The sequence below is a fragment of the Dasypus novemcinctus genome, chromosome 4, assembly GCF_030445035.2.
Source record: "Dasypus novemcinctus isolate mDasNov1 chromosome 4, mDasNov1.1.hap2, whole genome shotgun sequence".
Classification (NCBI taxonomy): domain Eukaryota; kingdom Metazoa; phylum Chordata; class Mammalia; order Cingulata; family Dasypodidae; genus Dasypus; species Dasypus novemcinctus.
The window spans coordinates 50,831,370-50,853,396 of NC_080676.1; positions in this window are offsets into that span (position 1 = coordinate 50,831,370).

Here is a 22,027-nt window from a genome sequence, read left to right on the forward strand (position 1 = left end):
TGTAGAAGACTGAAGGATAAAACAAAAAAGTTGCCTGGGGCTAGACTTCCATGCTCTGTTAAGGAGTTTATTATAAAGAGTTCTTGAAAATTTGAAATGGAGAAGTAAGCTTTCTAAGATCTCTATTAATCCTAAACCTGCATCAGTATAATAATGGCTGTTCGTCTAGTGAAATTGTCTGAGGGAGTGGAATGATCAGTTAAAATACCTTTCAAAGATGGTTCAAATGTATCCTAGCCTAATCACAGGGCAGAGAATTTTTCTGATCCAAATTGCATTTGATTTGACTTGATGCTTTTCTTGTGCTATCTCTTCAATAACAACAGAATCATTCACCTTCAGGAGATTAAAAGCAGACATAATCACCTCCCCTGAATTTGTTTTTTCTTTTCTGATTTCTGACTTTGATATCTTTTCTTCTTTTATCTAAAGACTAACAAAATATTCAAATGTTTCTGTCAATAACAACGGACCTTTTCCACAAAGGAATCATGTCTAGATATCCATGATACAGGTTATCTGTATCCCTTTTTGTCATTGTCACTTGAATGTGGCACCACTGGAACTCCACCTGAAGTAGCTCCATTCACTGCACCCCATTTCTACAATTGTCATGCATTTAACCGTTTTTGCCTCTTTGCATGCTGGCTCACATGCTTTCAAATGCACATGTATCGAGTTGCCAAACCTCTTCTTTTACATATTTTCTTGAAAATAATTCTCTGTTTTTCACTTTGTACATTTAATAATTGAAAAGATAAACAATTAAAAAAGAAAAGAAAAACACAGTTGAATAAAAACATACATTTCTCAATTAAATGTACTGGATACATGAAAGGTTTTTGTTTGAATCATACAATATGCTACACAACATATTTGGTAATGCGATCGTATAGTATTTGTCCTTTGAGTCTGGCTTGCTTCGCTCAAGAAAATAATTCTTGACTCATACCATTAAATAGATATTCATAGTTTATACCATTAAAATGGAAAGTTTCAAGATATATTGCTGAATTAGATAAATAGTGGCAGGGGTACAGAAATTTAACTGCTCACCTCCTATGTCCCCATGGAAATAAATAATAAAAACTAAATGCAAATAACAGGGATGTCAATCTTCTGGATATTCTCAAGTTTTCCAAACTGTTGGAATTAATGTTTGCCTGATATTTAAATTTAAAAATGACTTGAATCCCACTTGTCATGTGGTGATTACCCTAGTGGTTAGCCTCCACCATATCTCTAGGACTTGGGTCAATCGTTGCCTCTCTTCTGCTTTTCACTGAATTTTCTATTGCTCCTGAAGCTATTTCCTTGTCTATGTTTTACCTAGAATAGTCTATTTTCTTGATTTCCCCAACTCTTATGCAAGGCAAGAGTTGTATGCAGTGAAATTTTACTAACATTTAGGAGGGGGACAAGGGAAATTTAGCATATAGTTGTTCTGCCATCCTTGATACAGAAAATTACTCCCAAATAATCTCTGAGCCTTTGACATCTTGTAAGCCTTCTCAACCCCACTCCACTCACCCACACTTGCTTCATTTTACTGACCACTTTTGTTCTCTTGAACTTACTCCTAGTTTATCCTGGCCAAGCCATCATAGCTACCCTTCCATGACAAAGTTAACCATCGAGCTCTTCTGATGATAAAAACACAGAAATTGCTGAGAAATGAAAAACATTTTTAAACTACTTTTTTGCATATGTATCATTTAAATATAAGAAGTTTATCAGTCCGTTTAAGCCAATATATGCTGCAATAATGACCAACCCCAAAATCTAATTGGCTTATTACTTTAAAGTTTTGTTTCTCACACAAGTTATGGTCATTGTTGGTCAACTATGGCTTCTTTCCGTATCCTCTTCATTTTTAATCCAGGCTGAAGGAGCAGCCTCTCCAGACCTTGCTCATCTCAATCTCATGGTGAAGCAGGCTAATAAGATAGGGAATTAGTAGATGAATCTGGACCTGGCAGAGTCCACGTGGACATCTGGAACCTTCAAATGGCTGCTGGAGGAACCCCACCCCCGAGATTCTGTTACCTAGAACAAAGACTTCTTCCTGGGAACAAGGAGAAGTCCTAGATGTTCTTTAGAAATTTTATCACTGGGTCCTCACTAAGAAATTGACAGGTGGGGTAATCAATCCAAACAGGAAACAGCTGGAGCCCCCTTGCCTTCCATGAGCAAGGGGGCAGAATAATTAGCAATTTAGAAGCAAACAGCAAGGCATGAGCTCACTCTCTCACCCTGCTGTTTTGCCTACAGACCTGTCCTGCCCTCTGTGCAGCTCTATCTCCATTTTTCCTTTTCCATGTGGCCACGCAAGTAACCATGGGGACTTATACTCTATAAGGGGGAATTGTAGCTTATAAATTAGCCCTCTTCATCCCTTTTCATCCCTTTCCTCACTACCTGGGACTCCTGCTCTGTTATTTTCTCCCATTTCTCTTCTCTCCCTATCTGAACAGAGTACTGGCCTAACTCACTCGATGTGCTCTTGAAATTCATTTCTCCAGCATAGTCAAAGAACCTAAACGAAATCAGTAAACAATGGCAAAAGGAAAAGAGTGATAAGTGAACCACATGTGGCTCTTACAGTTTCTGTTCAAAAGTGGCACACATCACTTCTACTCATATCTAATTGTTCAAGGCAAGTTATATGGCCAAACACGATGTTATTGTCCTAGAAGTGAAGGGTCAAGAAGGAAGAGGCAGGAAATATTTTGACAATAACAACCTAGGGGAAACCTACAACCTTAGAAAACTAGGTATGTTTACCTAGTTTTACCAGCTGGAAACACTGAGCAAGATCTCCTAGGTACAGTGCAGACAGTACTGGATTGAAGCCCATGCTGATGCGCACAAGGAGTGCCGTGCCACGCAGGGGTGTCTCCCGCGTAGGGGAGCCCCACGCATAAGGAGTGTACCCCGTAAGGAGAGCCGCCCAGCACAAAAAAAGTGCAGCCTGCCCAGGAATGGTGCTGCACACACAGAAAGCTGACGCAGCAAGATGACACAACCAAAAGTGACACAGATTCCTGGTACTGCTGACAAGAACACAAATGGACACAGAAGAACACACAGCGAATTGACACAGCAGACAACTGGGGGGTTGGTGAGGAGGGGAAGGGAAGAGAAAGAAATAAAAAATAAAGAAATCTTTAAAAAAGATACTGGATTGAAGACAGAAGTAAAGAATGTCAATTAATCATCTTTTCTCTGAAAGAAGAGTATGCTTGGAAAGTAAATAGAGAAGATTTGGCAAAACCAGTTTAAAATTCTCAATTGTTTAGAGAGGTGAGAATGGGCCTTGACTTTGGTACATAGAGTAAGCAGGAGGTTCAAGTGATGTCAGGGTATTTTTAAAAGTAAATAAGTGTAACAAATAGAAAAGCAAAAATGACAAGGAGTTTTCAAGAACTACTTGTTATCATGTGCCAAAATACAAAAGGACAGCATTTCTTTTCAGATAAGGAAATTAGGACAAGCAAAAAACTGTCTTCCATGGCTGAGTGACTGCCAGAAAATGAAAGATACACAAGACAAGTATTGTCCTGAGTGAACAAACAGAAAAATTACAAGATCATTGAAAAGATAGGACAGGTCAATGGACATATATGACATATATGACATATCCAAATATTCAATATTAGAGGATAGGAAGATAAAATGTCTTAAAGATGTCATTTCTTCCAAAATTGCTCTCTACATTTAGTACAATTCTAATCAATTACTATGAAGTTCTTCATGGAATATGACAAACTATTCTAAAATGTATGTAGAAGTACAGAGATATATCAACAGCTAAGAATTCCACAAAGAAGAATGATGTGGAAGAAAGGTCCCAGACAAAAACTTATTAGAAAGCTATAGGAATAAAAACAATGTGGAAATGGTGTGAGGATGGCAAATAGACCAAAAATATTGGATAAAGAGTTCATAAGCATCCAGCATTTATGACAGCAATATCTAGTAATGACAGCCAATATTAGAGTATAATCTACCTGATAAAATGGTGGCTGTTATGAACTCTGGGACCAGAATGCTTACTTTCAAACCTCAGTTCTACCACTTACTAGTCATGTCTCAGTTTCCCCATCTATAAAATGGGACAATTTATATCTTATAGGTGTGACTACTGTCTGGTAGTCATACCCTTGTATAGCACCCTCCCACATGAAATCAAGATTAATCTTTTGTGACCTGAGAAAGTAATGATGTGTGACTTTCAAAGCTAGACATAGTCAGCATTGCAGCTTCTATCTCATCCTCTTGACTCACCCAGTCTGGCAGTAGCCAGCTGCCTATTGTGCAGACACTCAAGCCAGCCTAGGGAGAGTTCAAGTGGAGAGTAACAGAGGCCCTCATCCAACAACTCAACCACTTGCCAGACATGTGAGTGAGCCACCTCAAAAGTGCACCCTCCAGCTCTAGGCATGGCTTCAGACGACGGCAGCAATAATGTCAGCAAATATCTAAAGGAGTTGCTGGTCCATTACAAGCACTAAATAAATTAGAAGAACATTAGTACTATCAGGGTACAATATTGGAGAGTCAAAGGAATTTGTAGTAGCAGAAGGCCCTAAACTGTGCCCACATAGGACAGTAACTTTGAATTCCAGTGCCAAGTATGGGCTCAATGAAGTATATGTTTATTGAGTTCTAACTATGTTACAGGAAGTGAATGGATGAATAAATGTCTAAAAACCTCTTCAGCTGTTCCATTATAGCAGTGCATGGCACAATAAATAAAATTATTGCATAGAAAAAAAGGAAAAAATCAGAAACTTAGACAAATGATTTTTAAGACCAGTCCATTCTTCAGAGTGTTCAGCTCACTAAGTCTGGCTGAGTACATTGTCCACTTTGATTATACCCCTGAAACACTAAGGAAGAAGAAACACTACAGCAAGAAGGGAGTGCCTGCACTTTGCTTTAGTGTACTTTGCTGTTTTTAACATATTGAAGGTTTGTGGTAACCCTGTGTCAAGCAATTCTTTTGATGCCATTTTTCCAATGACATGGTCTCACTTCATGTCTCTATGTCATATTTTGGTAATTCTCACAATATTTCAAACTTTTTCATTATTGTTATATCTGTTATGGTGATCCATGATCTTTGATGTTACTATTATAATTGTTTTGGAGCACCACAAACAGTGCCCATATAAGATGGCAAACAATGAATAAACATTGTGTGTGTTCTGATTGCTCCACCATTTGGCCCTTGTGCCATCTCTCTCCCTCTTTTCAGGCCCCCCTAATTCCCTGAATCACTACAATATGGAAAATAGGCCAACTAACAACCCTACAATGATCTCTGTGTATTCAAGTGAAAGGAAGAGTTGCTTTAAATCAAAAGCTAGAAATGATTAGGCTTATTGAGAAAGGCATGTTGAAAGCCAAGATAGGCTGAAAGCTAGGCCTCTTGGGGCAAACACTTAGTCAGGGTGTGAATACAAAGGAAAAGATCTTGAAGGAAATTAAAAGAGCTACTCCAGTGAACACATAAATGATAAGAAAGCGAAACAGCCTTATTGTTGATATGGAGACAATTTTAGTGGTCTAAATAGAAGATGAGAGAAGCAGATGTGGCTCAACTGATAGACTGTCCACCTACCATATAGGGGGTCCAGGGTTCAAACCCCAAGCCTCCTGGCCCATGTGGTGAGCTGGCCCACGCACAGTGCTGCTGCGCACAAGGAGTGCCAGGCCATACAGAGATGCCCCCGTGTAAGGGTGTCCCATGTGCAAGGAGTGCACCCTGCAAGGAGAGCTGCCCCATATGAAAAAAGCACAGCCCATCCAGGAGGGGTACCACACATAGGGAGAGATGATGCAGCAAGATGATACAACAAAAACAGAGACACAGATTCCTGGTGCTGCCGAGAATGCAAATGGACACAGAAGAATGCACAGTGAATGGACACAATAGAGCAGACAATGGGGGGGAAGGGGAGAGAAAGAAATAAAAATAAATAAATAAACAAACAAACAAATAGAAGACCAAACCAGTCACAATATTTCCTTAAGCCAAAGAATAATCCAGAGCAACGCTCTAACTCTATTCAATTCTATGAAGGCTGGGAGAGGTGAGGAAGCTGCAGAATAAAAGTTTGAAGCTAATAGAGGTTGATTCATGAGGTTTAAAGAAACAGCCAGCTCCATAAAATAAAAGTACAAGGTGAAGCAGCAAGTGCTGATGTAGAAGCTATAACAAGTTATCCAGAAGACCCAGCTAAGATAATTGATAAACATGACTACACTTAATATCATAATTTCAATGCAGATGAAATTTTATAGTTAGAGAAGAAGAGTCAATGACTAGCGTGAAAGCTTCAAAGGACAGGCTGACTCTTTTGTTAAGGGTTAGTGCAGCTGGTAACTTTCTTTAAGTTGAAGCTAGTGCTTATCTACCATTCTGAAAATCCTAGTTCCCTTAAGAGTTATGTTAAATCTCCCAATTTGAAGTCTCTTAGCCATGAAAACTCATTTGTATTTCATATTTCCCCATTTTGGTCAAGGTCTTTTTTCAAATGCATTGCTAGCTGGCACTTCGTAATAATCCCATGATGCCAGGGAAGCTCATATCCAAAGTCATGTGCCATGCCAGGGGGAAGGTAGTGCATTTACATGCTGAGACTTAGAGATAGGCCACGTTTGAGCAGCAAGGAGGATTTCAGGAGGTAACTCTTAGGCAATATACAATACCAGGCTAAGTTTCAATTTCACAAGAAAAGGTTCATAAATATAATCATCAGTATCAAGGGCCTGACATAACGGTCTGTTTTCCTTCACTAGGAATTGCCCATGTACTCAGGGGATTCTAGTCATTCTATTAGAGAAGGCAGCAGGACTCATTTGGATGGGAATTCAATATTCTTTTTCGGTTATTGTGTGGGTCTCCACCCACTGAGACAACACCCCATGAACACCTGAAGATATTCATATGCCTTAGAGGCATGCCCCAGTTGCACCCCTCCCCATACATGCCCCTACATGGACATGCCACACCAGTGATCCTCCCCTGACACAATTGTGACACTTCTGTGATCCAAAACCTCTCCAAAAATGAAGCCAAAAAAAATAGCCAAATAAAATTCATAAGAAAACAAAATAATAATTTTAAAATAAGAAATAAGACACAAAAGTAAAATTTTTAAAAAATTTTTAAATTTGAAATGAAAGTTTAAAAAATTTACATTGTGTCTTTCATCACTGTAAGATCTGTTATCTTGTATGTACAGTGACAATTTCTTCTGTATGTTCCATATGTCCAGAGGTCATTACAGAGTTACACTTATGCATGGATCTCATTGTCTGCCACAGTAAACAGTGCCTCAAACAACAGGGTTCCTGAGGGCTCTAGAGACCTCTAGACACTACAGATAGGGCAGACAAGCTCAGGAATTCAGCACTTGTCAATGGGCCTTACTTTGGAATTTATGCTCCTCAGTGTAACAGAATTGGACGCATAGTTTCCTAACAAATGACTCTTCTGCCTCTTTTACTTGAATCTATAGTTAGCACTATCCTTGTTAAATATATGTCCCAGAGACTTAAATCCTTGGTCTATTCATGCCCCAGGTGAGCCCTGAATTTCAGAAGAGTTGCAACACTTATTCTCCAGTTCACTGGACTCACCCAGGACAACTAACAAGGAGATGTTGATGGAGAGTATCTGCAACTGCAAGCAAGCTAGTTTGATCCATTTGCCCCATGGGATCTAAACCTCTCTCAATTATAAACAAAGTGGGCATCACCATTCCAAAATCCTCAAGATTGGGAAATGAACAAGGGACTAAAGTAGATATTTTATTATAAACTTATTCTAGCAGTAGAAGAACTTTTATCATTGATAAAGGCAGTAGCCGCCAGAGGTTCAGAGGGGAGTGAGGGAAGAGTAGGTATAACTTGGGGGCATTTTTAGGACATTGGAATTGTCCTGACTTTGTTATGTTGGATACAGACAATTAAACATTTTTTTCATAACCTATTAAATTGTGGGAGGCAGAGTGTAATCTATCGTCCACAGTTACTCACAGTCCTTCAATATATGTTCATTGTAACAAATGCGCCACATTAATGAAAATGTTGTTAATGTGAGAAAGTGTGGAAGGGAGAAGGGGAGGGGGAGGGGCATATGGGAATCCCTGTATTTATGTAACAGTTATGTAGTCTAAACATTAATAAGAAGAAGTTAATTCCAATCTTCATGGATGATTCTGAGAGGTTTCAAGACTTCAGTGGAGAAGGTGACTGTGTATGTGGTGGAAATAGCAAGAGAATGAGAATAGAAGTAGAAGTGGAGCCTAAAGATGTGACTGATTTCTGCAGTCTCATGATAAAACTTGAACAGACAAGGAGTTGCTTCTTATGGATGTGCAAAGAAAGTGGTTTCTTGAAATGAAATCTACTCCTGGTGAAGATGCTGTGAACAATATTGAAAAGACAGCAAAGGGTTTAGAGTATTACATAAACTTAGTTGATATGTGTATTAGTCAGCGAAAGGAGTGCTGATGCAAAACTCCAGAAATCTGTAGGCATTTTTTAAAAATATTTATTTATTTATCCGCCCCCCCCGCCCCCCCCGCCAAGTGGTCTGCTCTCTGTGTCCATTCACTGTGTGTTCTTCTGTGACCACTTCCATCCTTATCAGTGGTACCGGGAATCTGTGTTTTTTTTTTTTGTTGCATCATCTTGTTGCGTCAGCTCTCCGTGTGTGCAGCACCATTCGTGGGCAGGCTGCACTTTCTTTCACACTGGGCAGCTCTCCTTATGGGGAGCACTCCTTGTGCGTGGGACTCCCCTACATGGGGGACACCCCTGCGTGGCACTGCACTCCTTGTGTGCATCAGTACTGCACATGGGCCAGCTTCACACAGGTCAAGGAGGTCCCGGGTTTGAATTGCGGACCTCCTATGTGGTAGGCAGATGCCCCATCCATTGGGCCAAGTCCACTTCCCTGTAGGCTTTTATAAAGGGTATTTATTTGGGGTAGAAGCTTACAGCTACCAGGCATAAAGTGTAAGTTACTTCCCAAATGGCTGCCAACATCTGACATCTGCAAGGATCCAGCCTTCCTCTTTCTCTTAAGGCTCCATGATTACAGCTTCTTCCATTATCAGCTGCAGGCCTGGATAAGTCTTGTCTCTCTCCTGGGGTTCATTTATTTCCAGGCTCAGCTGCTCTGTTCTCTCTACAAGGTCAGCTGTAGACCCTCAAGCTCTCTCTCTTCCTGGGGCCTCTGCCATGTCTATGGAGCCATTTCTATTCCTCTGTGCTCTTCTCCCATGTGTTTACTTCCTGGGCTTCCAGTTCAAAAACTCCAACTAACTCCTCTACTGTGTAGCTTTCTCTAAGTCCCCACTCACCAAGGGGGTGGGAACAACATCCTACTGACATGACCCAAAGCCCTAATAATAATTTAATCAAGTAAAAATGAAACCTCTGAAGTTAATACAGTCTAATACACCCAGAGAAACAGAACAGTTTAAAATGTAATCCACTATCAATTTTTGGAATTCATAAATACCAAACTCCTACAATAAGGCAGAAGTAAAGTTTGGAAGGATTGACTCCATTTTTGAAAGAAGTTCTACTGTGGGTAAAATGCTACCAAACAGCATTGCATGCTACAGAGAAATATTTCATGAAGGGAAGGGTCAATTGATGCAGCAAACATCATTGTTCTCTTATTTTAAGAAATGTTAGTCACCCCAATCTTCAATAGCCACCAGCCTGGTTAGTCAGTAACCATTAATGTTGAGGCAAGACCCTCCATCAGCAAAAAGATTACTACTTGCTGAAGGCTCAGATGATGGTTAGAGTTTTTTAGCAATAAAGAATTTTTTTTATGTTAAGGTGTGGACATTGTTTTTTAGACATAAGGCTACTACACACTTAATAGACTATAGCATAGCATAAATGTAACTTTTATATGCACTAGGAAACCAGAAAATTTGTGTGTGACTCATTTTATTGCAGTATTCACTCCATTGTGGTGGTCTGGAATCAAACCTGCAATAACTCTGAGGTATGCCTGTATAGCACAAAACCTAAATCATCAAATCTTAACATAGTCCTTGTATATTATATCCAACTTTTAAATGATCTGTATGTGTTCATTACAGTTGCATTGAAATTTTTAAAAATGAAAAGACAGGGTTTATGGATTTCTCTCTTTTTCTATATATATATGTTATAAAATATAAAATATATATTTTAACTATATTGGAATCTGTATACCTGGTTTTCCTAATTTAATTAGTTCATCTGGAAGTGAAAAAAAATAGTTTTTTTAAACAACTTAGAAAGTATTTGATGGTACTATTTTGCCAGTGGATGACTTTGAAACGATGCAAGTATTTTTCACCGTGGTATGCACATCAACCTTTTCTACTTGTAGGCAGTCCTCACTATGCATAATTCCAATACAGGTGAATTCCAGTTACCATGGTTTAGTTAAATAACACCAGTCACCCAATGACGTGACTCAAGTTTCAGAGTACATTATCTGTGAGTACAGCCATTACATATACAAACTTCACTGCTACTCCTCCGTCCCCAGTCACTGTGTAGATAACAAATATGCATGATGGGCTATTACTAACCTCTTCATTTTTTCACACTCTGCTGTGATTGGTCATTGCATATCTGTTATTCAGTTCATGCAGACAGCAAAATATGTAGCTGTCCTGCCTCCTTGTCTCACTTTGCTTTAGTTTCCTAGGCTGCTTAAAGTAGATACCATGAAATGGGTTAGCTTAAAGCAATGGGAATTTATTAGATTACAATTTGAGACCATTATCAAGACATTATCAAGGTTATGCTTTCTTCCCAAAGACTGGCTGTTGGCCACCCTTGGATCCTCTGCCACATGGCAGGGTATATGACTTCATCTGCTGATCTCTTCCTTCTCTTCTGGGTTTCATTGCTTTCACCTTCTTGCTTCCATGGTGTTCTCTCTCTCTCTCTCTCTCTCTCTCTCTCTCTCTCTCTCTCTGTGTATGCGCCTGTGTGTGTATTGTATTCATTCCATTTATAAAGGCCTGCAGTAAGTGGATTAAGTCCCATCACAAATAAAGTGGCTCACACCTTCACTGAAGGAGCCTCATCAAAAGATCCTAGTTATAATGGGTTTAAACTGACAGGAATGGATTTGATTTAAGAACATGCGTATGTACCTCTTTACAACATCACTGTCCAAACTCTGGACCCAAAAAGTCATGTTCTTTCCAAATGCAAATTTGGAACAACATCCCAAAAGCCTTAAGTTGTTTCAATAACATTGCTAAATACAGTCTCCTCAAAATCGATTACGGATGTGGTCTATACTGGGCACAATTCCCCTCCATCTGTGAACCTGTGAAACCTGAGAACAAGTTATCTGCTTCCAATACACAAAGGAAGGACAAGCATAAGATAAACATTTCCATTCCCATAGGGAGAAATTGGAAGGTAAACAGGGGTCCCAGTCCCAAATAATTCAAAACCTTGCATGGCATACTCCATTAGCTTCCAAGGTATAAGAGTCATCTACAGAATGATGCATTGTCCTCAGGGCCTGATGGAGCAGCAGTCCCACCCTTTCCAAGTGCTTGCACAGTGGCCATGCTCTCCTGAAACACTGGGGTGAAAGCTTCACCCTCTGAGGATGCTGGGATGACAGCCCAACTCTCCACAATCCCCAGAGAATAAGCTCCAACCTCTGAGAACACTGTGGTGACATCACTCTTCCTGAACAATAGGACGGAAGGCCACCCACTCCAAGCTCCAAGGCAGACTCACCTTTCCACACACTCTCTTGGCCTGAAAACATGTCTTTGTTCCAGAAATCAGCTTCCATAGCTCTGGCCTTGATTCCTTCAATCTGTCCTTTTTCTGTTCCTTTTAGTCCAACCTGGCAGTGGTTCCATTTATACAGATCTCGCAAAACACTTGTCAGTTTTGCACACAGGGGTCCAAACCATCAGATGGTAGCACTTTCCACAGATCCTTCCTGGATAACTTCACCTCAAACCCTGACTTGAACTGAAGTGGCTGATTGGATCCATGTTCATTTGAAACCTCACATGGAACACTATTTTTGGGGGACTCTCTTTCCTGCTCAGAATTTCCAAACCATCAATTTCTGGTTTCTTTTTGCCCAGGAGGTCAGTTGTCAGCCTATCCCTTTCCTCTCACATTTTACTATCTCCCGCAAGGAGAAACAAGGATGTACTTATCACACTGATCTTGGAAGTCTCCTCAGCTAAATATTCCAGCTCATCACTTTTAAGTTCTACCTTCCATCCAATATCAGAACTCAATTTCACCAAATTCTCTGCCATTTTAAAACAAGGAACATCTTTCTCCAGTTTTCAATAACATTTTCATCATTTTTTTCCTAAGGCCCCATTGAAAGCATCTTTAGCATCCATATTTCTCCCAACAGTCTCTTCAAGCAATCTAGGCCTTTACTAACAAGCACCTCACATTCCTTCTATCCTCTACTCATTACCCAATTCCAAAATTCTTTTCACATTTTTGGTATTGCATAGCATCACCCTAATCTCCTGGTACCAAAATCTGTTTTAGTTTCCTAGGCTGATTAAAGCAAATATAATGAAATAGTTCAACCTGAATAATGGGGATTTATTAGCTTACAGTTTTAAGACTGAAAAAAATGTCCAAATCAAGGGATTCTTAAGCCTATACTTTTTTTCCCAAATACTATTGCCAGCCATCTTTGTCTCCTCTGCCAAATAGCGGGTCATATAGTGCATCTGTTGGTCTCTCCTTTCTCTTCTGGATTTTGTTGCTTTTACGTTTTTGCTTCCATGGCTCTCTCTCACTGTCTGTATTCATTTCATTTATATAGGACTCCAGTAAGAAGAGTAAGTCCCATCATGAATAAGGTGGCTCAGACCTTAACTGCAATAATCTCATCAAAAGATCCTCCTTATAATGGATTTACACCTACAGGAATACATTAGATTTAAGAACATGGTTTTCTGGGGTACATACAGCTTCAAACCACGACACATTGTGATAAATCTACATGGCATATTACAAAAATGAAAGATCAAAAATGGAAGTGGCTGACAAATATGTAAGTGCTGCAAAGAAACAAAGTAAAGGGAAATTTATGTTAAAGCACTTGAAAATCTTGGTGAAGATAGGACAAGACCTACAAAATGCTACAGTGTGAGCCATATTGAAAATTCTAATAAATATAGAAAAACAAGGTAACATTGCTTCAACAACTTTTAGTTTAAATTACACTAGAAACAGAAAACTGTTTATAGTTGAAATGCAGTGTTCCCTTCCACTTTGTATTGAAGAATGTAGTATGAAAAAAAATCCCAATCAATTTGTCTAACATTCACGCCAAAGTGTTAAAGTTAGTTGCCATGTTGAAAGAAAATGATAAATACAAGGAGACTAAAGAAGGGCCTTTTACTGACAATAAAGGCTGGTTTCATTGATTCATAAGCTGGCATGAATCGATTAACATTAAAATGTCTAGTAAAGTTGGTAGCACAGACAATGATGCTGCTGTGAAATTTGCACCCAGATTCCAAGGAGATAGAAAAGATAGCTAATCACATTCATTGCTGCCATTCAAGAGACTCTAGAAATGCTACCAGAGAAACTTAGTAAAGGCAAACTTCTCAACATAGTTGAGGAAAGTGGTTGAGATTAAATGGATGAAGTCTCAGCAAGAGGGGCATCAAAAAAAACACATTCACATTTAAAGGCACACTTAGAGATATTTTATGATATTGAAAGTGCAAAAGATAAAATGCTAGAAGCTGGTCCAAACTTAGAAAGGAGTATAACAATTTTCCAAGGTATAGAAAAGATAGTCCCTTCATATTGTATGTTATACTATGAGAAGAGGAAGGCAAACACTGTTCAAACTACTCTTGACAGGTTATTTACAAAGAAATAAAACACTTTCATTCTCAATGCCTCCAATGATCTAAATTGCAGTGTGTTAAGTCAATACTAGTTTTATTATTCTCTCATTTTCCTTATACATTTATAACCAACAGTAAGCATCTTAAATGTTTTGACAAAATTTTTTCAAGGTCTCATAAATTTCTCTTTGATTATTAAAACTATTGGTTCTTTTGAGGGCTAAAGAGACCCACAGGTTCTATGGTCATGGTAGATGGAGTTCACTGCCATGTCAATTGGCCCTTCTTTGGAGTTGGTGTTTCTGCGTGATGGAGCTGGACTCAGATGTGATCTCTTTTCACAAGCCCTTCATGTTACTTTACTGGAATTGTAGTTGGTGCTGGGGTTTAAGATATATCTAGGGGATTTGAATCTCTGGACTGACAATATGATAGCCAGGCCCTGAGCCTCAACAGACTTCAGCTCCTACAGTCTGATTTATTGGACTCACCCCACTCAGCTAACATGGAGTTGAAGAATGTCAACCACCACACCATGGAGCCTAGAGTGCCTACAACTGAAAGCAGGAGGGTTGCATCCAGTATCCATGTGGAATTAAGCCCCCTCTTGACATAGATGTGGAATGGACTCAACCAAGCCAAGGTCCACAGGAAGGAGGAATACAGTAAGGATTAGAGTGGACTTAATGATATTCTATTCAGGAACTATTGTGGTTAATAATAGAGAAAATGTGGCATTGGTGTAGAAAAAGTGGCCATGGTGGCTGCTAGGTGCGGGGAATGGGAGGAAGAGATGAGATGTGGAGGCATTTTCGGGACTTGGAGTTGTCCTGAGTGGTGCTGCAGGGACAATTGTGGGACATTGTATGTCCTCCCATGGCCCACTGGATGAAATGTGGGAGAGTGTGGGCTATGGTGTGGACCACAGGCCATGGGGAGCAGCGATGCCCACAGATGTAGTCACCAGATGCAATGGGTGTGTCATGATGATGGGAGAGACTGTTACTGTGGAGGGAGTGGTAGGGTGGGGGTGGTGGGGGTGAATGGGGACCTCATATTTTTGAATGTAATATTTTTTAAAAAATGAAAAAATAAAATTTTAAAAAAAACTACTTTGTGTAGGGAAGCAGACTTGGCCCAGTGGATAGGGCATCCATCTACCACATGGGAGGTCCAAGGTTCAAGTCTCGAGCCTCCTTGACCCGTGTGGAGCTGGCCCACGAGCAGTGCTGATGCGCGCAAGGAGTGCCGTGCCACGCAGGGGTATCCCCTGCGTAGTGGAGCCCCACACACAAGGAGTGCGCCCTGTAAGGAGAGCCGCCCAGCGCAAAAGAAAGCGCAGCCTGCCCAGGAATGGTACCGCACACATGGAGAGCTGACACAAGATGACACAACAAAAAGAAACACAGATTCCTGTGCCGCTGACAACAACAAAAAAGGCGGACAAAAGACGAACACGCAGCAAATGGACACAGAGAACAGACAACTGGGGTGGGAGCCGGAGGTGGGGGGAAGTGGGGGAGCAGGGAGAAATAAATAATAAAACTTAAAAAAAACTACTTTGTGGGAATCAGATGTGACTAAAGTGGTTGAGTGCCTGCTTCTCACATGGGAGACCCAGGTTTCAGTTCCCAGTGCATTCTAAAAACAAACAAACAACAAGCAAACAAACAAACAAAAACAACTCAGGGGAGCTGATGTGGCTCAGTGGTTGAGTGCCAACCTCCCATTTTCAAGGTCCCAGGTTCAATCCCTGACTCTGGTACCTGAAAAAAAATCTACTTTGCACAGTTTCACCTTGCACAATGATTTTTACTGACCTCTACTACCAAACAATGCAAGGACTGCCTGCATTTGGTAAAGCAGCCACAGTGAAAGAGAAAAGAACAAACATATATAAGACATGACTGATGCATTGTATTTCAGTGGTTAACAGTATAAGTCAAAACAAATTTTAATCACCTAGGCTAGCTAGTTTTTATAACCCAGGATTTCAAGATAAAACAGGAAACTACTTCTGTCTTTTTTCAAGTAGGAGATCAAATTTGCTTTTTTATTTGTATACCCAGAAGTAGAGAAAGCACTCAACTAAGATTTAAGAAGTTTATGTTCAAAAGTGGGCTCTACTACAAACTCCCTGTATGACTTAGAGCAAATCCTTCTATTCATTCTACAAACATTTATTGCCAGACACACTGTTATGTGTTGAGGATACAAAATTGAATTCAGTATAGAATCTGGCCTCAAAGAATTCACAGCCTATTAGGAGAGAAAGACTAGGAACAGTTACAGTACCGTTTTGTTCTATAAATCAGATTTAATAATGCCTACCTCTCAGGTTTACTGGGAGAATAAAATGAGACTATATGGGAAGCATTCTGCTACAAGTACTAGCTAGTACTAGCATAATTACAGCACCTGACAAAAATTAGACTGAATTACTCTCATTCACTGATTGTCACATTGTGGTCTCTAAACAAGCAGTATCAGCATCACCTGGAAATGTGTTCAAAATGCATATTCTCAGGCCTCATCCCAGACCTAGTGAATCGAAACTTTGCAATTATGGACTCAGAAATCTGCATGTGGACAAGCTCTCCAGATGATTGTGACATAACTAAAATTTGAGAACCACTATTGAGTCTTATCTCTATAAAAAGGATAAAACACAACCTGAATCCTAGTAGGAAGAAGACCTTTATTCTCAGTTACCAATAAGGAAATTAAAGCAGAATATAACCAAGCCTTCTAAGTGGCCAAAAAAATTAGCTAAAGTTCAGTAAGTCTAATCGTCACGTTCAAATTTAGTCCATAGTCATCCTGCTTCTCAATTCCTTCCACAAGCTAAAAATCAGAGCAGAAGCCATTCATTGATGTGGAGGCAGGGGCCATCATAGGTTCTGCGGGGAGGGAGAGGGAAAAATAGGTGTAATATGGGGGCATTTTCAAGACATTGGAATTGTCTCAAATGACATTGCAATGACAGATACAAGCCATTTTTATATCATGTCATAACCTACAAAACTGTGTGGGAGAAAGTATAAACTGTAATGTAAACTATAATCCACACTTAGTGGCAATGTTCCAATATGTGTTCATAAATTGTAACAAATATACAACACTAATGAAGAACGTTGTTAATGTGGAAAAGTGCGAGAAGGGTAGGGAGTGGGGCACATGGGAATCCCTTACATTTTTTACATAACATGTATGTAATCTAAGTATCCTTTTTTTTATTTTAAAAAGTATATTTAAAAAAATAATTTCTTTGATGGTATAGGCTAAGTTTTGAGTATGAGTTTTCAATAAACAACCCAGATTATAGATATCCAAACGAACTTTCTCCTCAAAATAGCTAGTAGAAAACAATATTTTTTTCAATAGAAGGTCATGACTAATCCAATTTGAGGATTCATCCTGGAGAACTCTCAAAATCCATGGCACACTCTGGTCAATATCCTCAATATTAGTAAAGATTTATTCTTTAAGCATAAAAGTAGTTTTCTTCCCAAGAATTGTTTGGAATAATGAATTACATGCACATCCAAACATGGTAATATTTGCCATATTTTGAAAAAAAAATGCCAATTCCACTCATCCCTTAAAACGATATCTTTCTGGACTAAAGATTGCAAATTATCAGCCATCTTCATTTTCACATATGTTCACTTATAATCACCCACAGAAAAAAGTAGTGTAGTACAGATGTTTATGACACAGCCATCCAAGACTGAGGCAGTCCTTGGAATATAAGAAGCACTCAAAAAATATTTGTTAATGGTGAATGGATAAACAAAATATGATATATACTCAAAATAGACTACTATTCAGCTGTAAGAAGAAATGAAATCAGCATGCATATGACAACATGGATGAAACTAGAAGATATTATGTTGAGTAAAATAAGCCAGACATAAAAGGGCAAATATTAGTAAGATTAATTATAAGAGTGTGGAAATGAATAGAGTTGAGAGTATACATTATAGTGAGTATAACTAACACTGCTGATTTATAAATATGATTGTGGCTGAAAGGGGTGGTCTGTGGACATAAATGTCAATTGAAAGGGAACTAAAGAATAATCTAGGGAATGTATAACTGATTTCAGTGGTGGATGAAGATTGTGGTAACAATAGAAGAAGACTCTTCATTTACAAAGTACTAAGAATATGGTGATACAAGGGAAAATTACAACTAATGTAACTTATGAATAACACTTAACAGGAATATTGTCATATTTTACAGCAATGGCAAGAAGATATTTTTTTCAATACTAAGGGACAACAATAGGGAGGTATAAGAGGAATGGAATTTTTCCTTTTGGAGGAATGAAACATTCTAAAATTGACTAAGGTGATGACAGCACACTCTGTAATGAAAATGAAAGCCATTGAATGTACACTTTGAATGGATTGTACAATGCATGGGACTGTATAACACAGGGAATCCAGTGGTAGAAGATGGACTGTGGTTAACAGGACAAATATGAGAATGTATTCTCCTGAAAGATAGCAAATATATAATACTAATATAGGGTGCCGATAATTCGGTGGGTTGGGGGAAATATATGCCAAATGTAAGATATGAGCTATAATTAATAAAAAAAGGCACAACACTCAATTTTAAAATGGGCAAAAAAATTGAATAGACATTTCTCCAAAGAAGATATGCAAATGGCTAAAAAACACATGAAAAGTTGGTCAGCATCACTAGCTATTAGGGAAATGCAAATCAAAACCACAATGAGATATCATTTTACACACATTGGGATTGCTTCTATTTTAAAAAACAAACAAAACAGAAAATTACAAGTGGTGGAGAGGATGTGGAGAAATAGGAACGCTCATTCATTGCTGATGGGACTGTAAAATGATGCAGCCTCTGGGGAAGAAAGTTTGATAGTTCCTCAAGAAGCTAAGTATAGAATTATCATATGACCCAGCAATCCCACAACTTGGTATCTATCCAGAAGAACTTAAAACAAGGACTCAAACAGTTATTTGCACACGAAGAGTCATAGAAGTATTATTCACAATTACCAAAAATATGTAAGAGACTCAGTGTCCATCAACTGATGAATGGATAAACAAAATGTGATATATACATACAATGGCTTTTTAGCCATAAAAAGAATGAAATCTTGATGCATAAGACAACAAGGATGAAACTTAAGGACATCATGCCTAATGAAATAAGTCAGACACAAAAGGACAATTTTTTTTTTTGTCTCACTGAAATGAACTAATTCAAATAAGCAAACTCATAAAATTGGAATCTGGAATATAGGTTGCCAGGTGATAGATAAGGGTTGGAGAATGAGGAGTTGATGCTTAATTTGTACAAAATTTCTGTTTAGGTTGATTGTACAGGTTTGTAAATGGATGGCAGTGAAGGTAGCTCATTATTGTGAGTGTAATTAACATCCCTGAATTATATAAGTTAATGTGGTTAACAAGAGAGACTTTGGGTCCTATATGTTATAACAAAAATTAAAAGACAAAACATAGGACTGTATAATAGAGTAGATCCTATTGTAGATGATGGACTATAGTTATTAGTACAAGTACAAGAAAGTTTTTTCACAAATTACAACAAATGTACAACATTAATGCAAGGTATCTTTGTCAGCCAAAGAGATGCTGATGCAAAGTACCAGAAATCTGTTGGTTTTCATGAAGGACTAACAGTTAAAAGGCCTAAAGAGTACAACTCAAGGTACCCTTAGAGATACTTTCTCACCCAAGTCAGTTGCCATGTATTGAAGTAAGATGGCAGGCCTGCTCTCTCCTTCTTTCTTCTTCTTAAGACTCTGTGGGTCCAGGTTCTGATCTCAGCTGGAGACAGCAAAAGGGTTTGTTTCTTTCCAGGCTTCCTCAACTCAGCTGCTCTGTTCTCTTCAGCTGCAAACTATGGCTCATCTCTCTTCCTGGGGCAACAGGATCAAAGTTCTCTCCTCTGCCATGTCTATCAAGCTCTCTTTCTTTCTGTGCCTTCTTCTGTGTCTTCTTAAGTGAGTGCCTATTTATATCAGCCCACCAAGGGGGTGGGGACTTAACCTGAGTTACACCCTACTGATGTGGTTGAATCAAGCCCTAATCTTAAAGTAATTTAATCAAAGACATCTCAGCTGAATCTAACACAATTAAAGGGTATCACATCCAGATGAAAAGAGCAGTTTACAAACATCATCTCTCTTTTCGGAATTCATAAATAAGCTCAAACTGTCAAACAAGGTGTCAATAATAGTGTGGTATATGGGAAAAATACACCTAATGTAAACAATGGGGTATAGTTAATAGTACTATTTTAATAATCTTTCATTAATTGTAACAAAGGTAATTACTGTAAAATATATACATAGTATAATACGTAAGCAATATCTATCAATTTTAACAAACGATCCACACCAATGCAGGGGGTGGGTGGTGTATGGGAACTCTGTACTTTTTGCTTGATTGATATGTAAACTCACATCTGCTATAGTCAAAAATAACTTTTAAAAAAGGGTCAGTATGATTCACTAATGAACAGAAAATTCAGAATTTGAACATAGGTCCATCTGACACAATTCCTTTCAATGACGTCACACTGGTTTGATAGGTGCCTGCCATGTTTGTTAACCATGAAAGATTGTATATACACTGGTGTGAATTCTTTAACAAGGCAAAACAGAGATATCTAAGTTGGTCTTAAAGTATTCCCACTATTGGTTTAAATGACTACCAGTCTGGCAATTTCCTTTGCTTTCTGAGCTATTTATCTTTGCAATTTCAGCTGAGGTAGTCATTTCTGTGCTAATAGACCTTGCCCTTGCTCTTGCTATTGATTAGTTTATTTAGAACAGCAGGACTTTTGGAACACATGGAAAACTTTTTGTAACTGAAAATTACCTAGCACAGAACCAAAGATTGGTTCCTTTATTTTATTTTTAACGAAACACCAGTGCTAATTAGGTACCCTTTCTCAAGCTGCCAGAGTTAGATTCTGACGTCTACAACTGCTGTCAGTTTCATCATCTTTAGCTCTGAAGTGGTCCTCTATGAGGAACTTTCCACACTTGACATGTCCCTGCTTTTTGCAAATTATTTTAAATGACTTCTTAATTAAAAGTATTATATTGCCCATTGCTAATGAAGCAGGCAGGAGCTTTGAAGTGTCAAGAAACAGTGTTGGTTCTGATTCCTCTTTTTCCTCTCTGAGAATTCATTTCTAACTGAAGGAATCATGTCCAGTCTTTAGTATTGCTGTGTCTCTTTAAAATAAAATGAAAATTCTTTATCTCTGGGTTGCAGCATTTTACAGACATCATAAAACCCAGATCTAGTTAACCTTATTTAATGATTTTCTCCCTACACAGGTGACTTTTGAAAGACACAGAAAGGAGATTGTTTTCTCTCAAGAAAAATTATCTACATTAGTCCTATGTCTCTAACCCAGGTATGCTCTGCAAAGGTATCGAACAGTCTATCAAAGCAAGTGTTCTCTCATTAGGAAGACCTGCTGAGGAGAACTGAATAAGAAAGCATCACCAAATTCAAAGAAATCTTTTCCACATCAGTTAGGAAAATATATAATTCCACCTACTTTTGTTTAAGAATTTGTTTTGCTTTTTTATTCCCACGGATTATTAAAATTTTTTATTAATAATTTCGCAAATAAATAAAAAAAGAAGAATCATCCCTGAATTCTATTTTATTTTTAAGAATATTGTGTGGGGAAACGGACTTGGCCCAGGGGTTAGGGCGTCCGTCTACCAGATAGGAGGTCCATGGTTCAAATCCGGGGCCTCCTTGACCTGTGTGCAGCTGGCCCATGCACAGTGCTGAGGCGCGCAAGGAGTGCCGTGCCACGCAGGGGTGTCCCCCGCGTAGGGGAGCCCCACACGCAAGGAGTGTGCCCCGTAAGGAGAGCCGCCCAGCACAAAAGAAAGTGCAGCCTGCCCAGGGATGGCGCCGCCCACACTTCCCGTGCCGCTGACTACAACAGAACCGGACAAAGAAACAAGACGCAACAAATAGACAGAGAACAGACAACCGCGGGGAGGGGGGGGGGGGGGGGTTAAATAAATAAATAAATCTTAAAAAAAAAATAATATTGTGTGGGTTATTCAACTATTT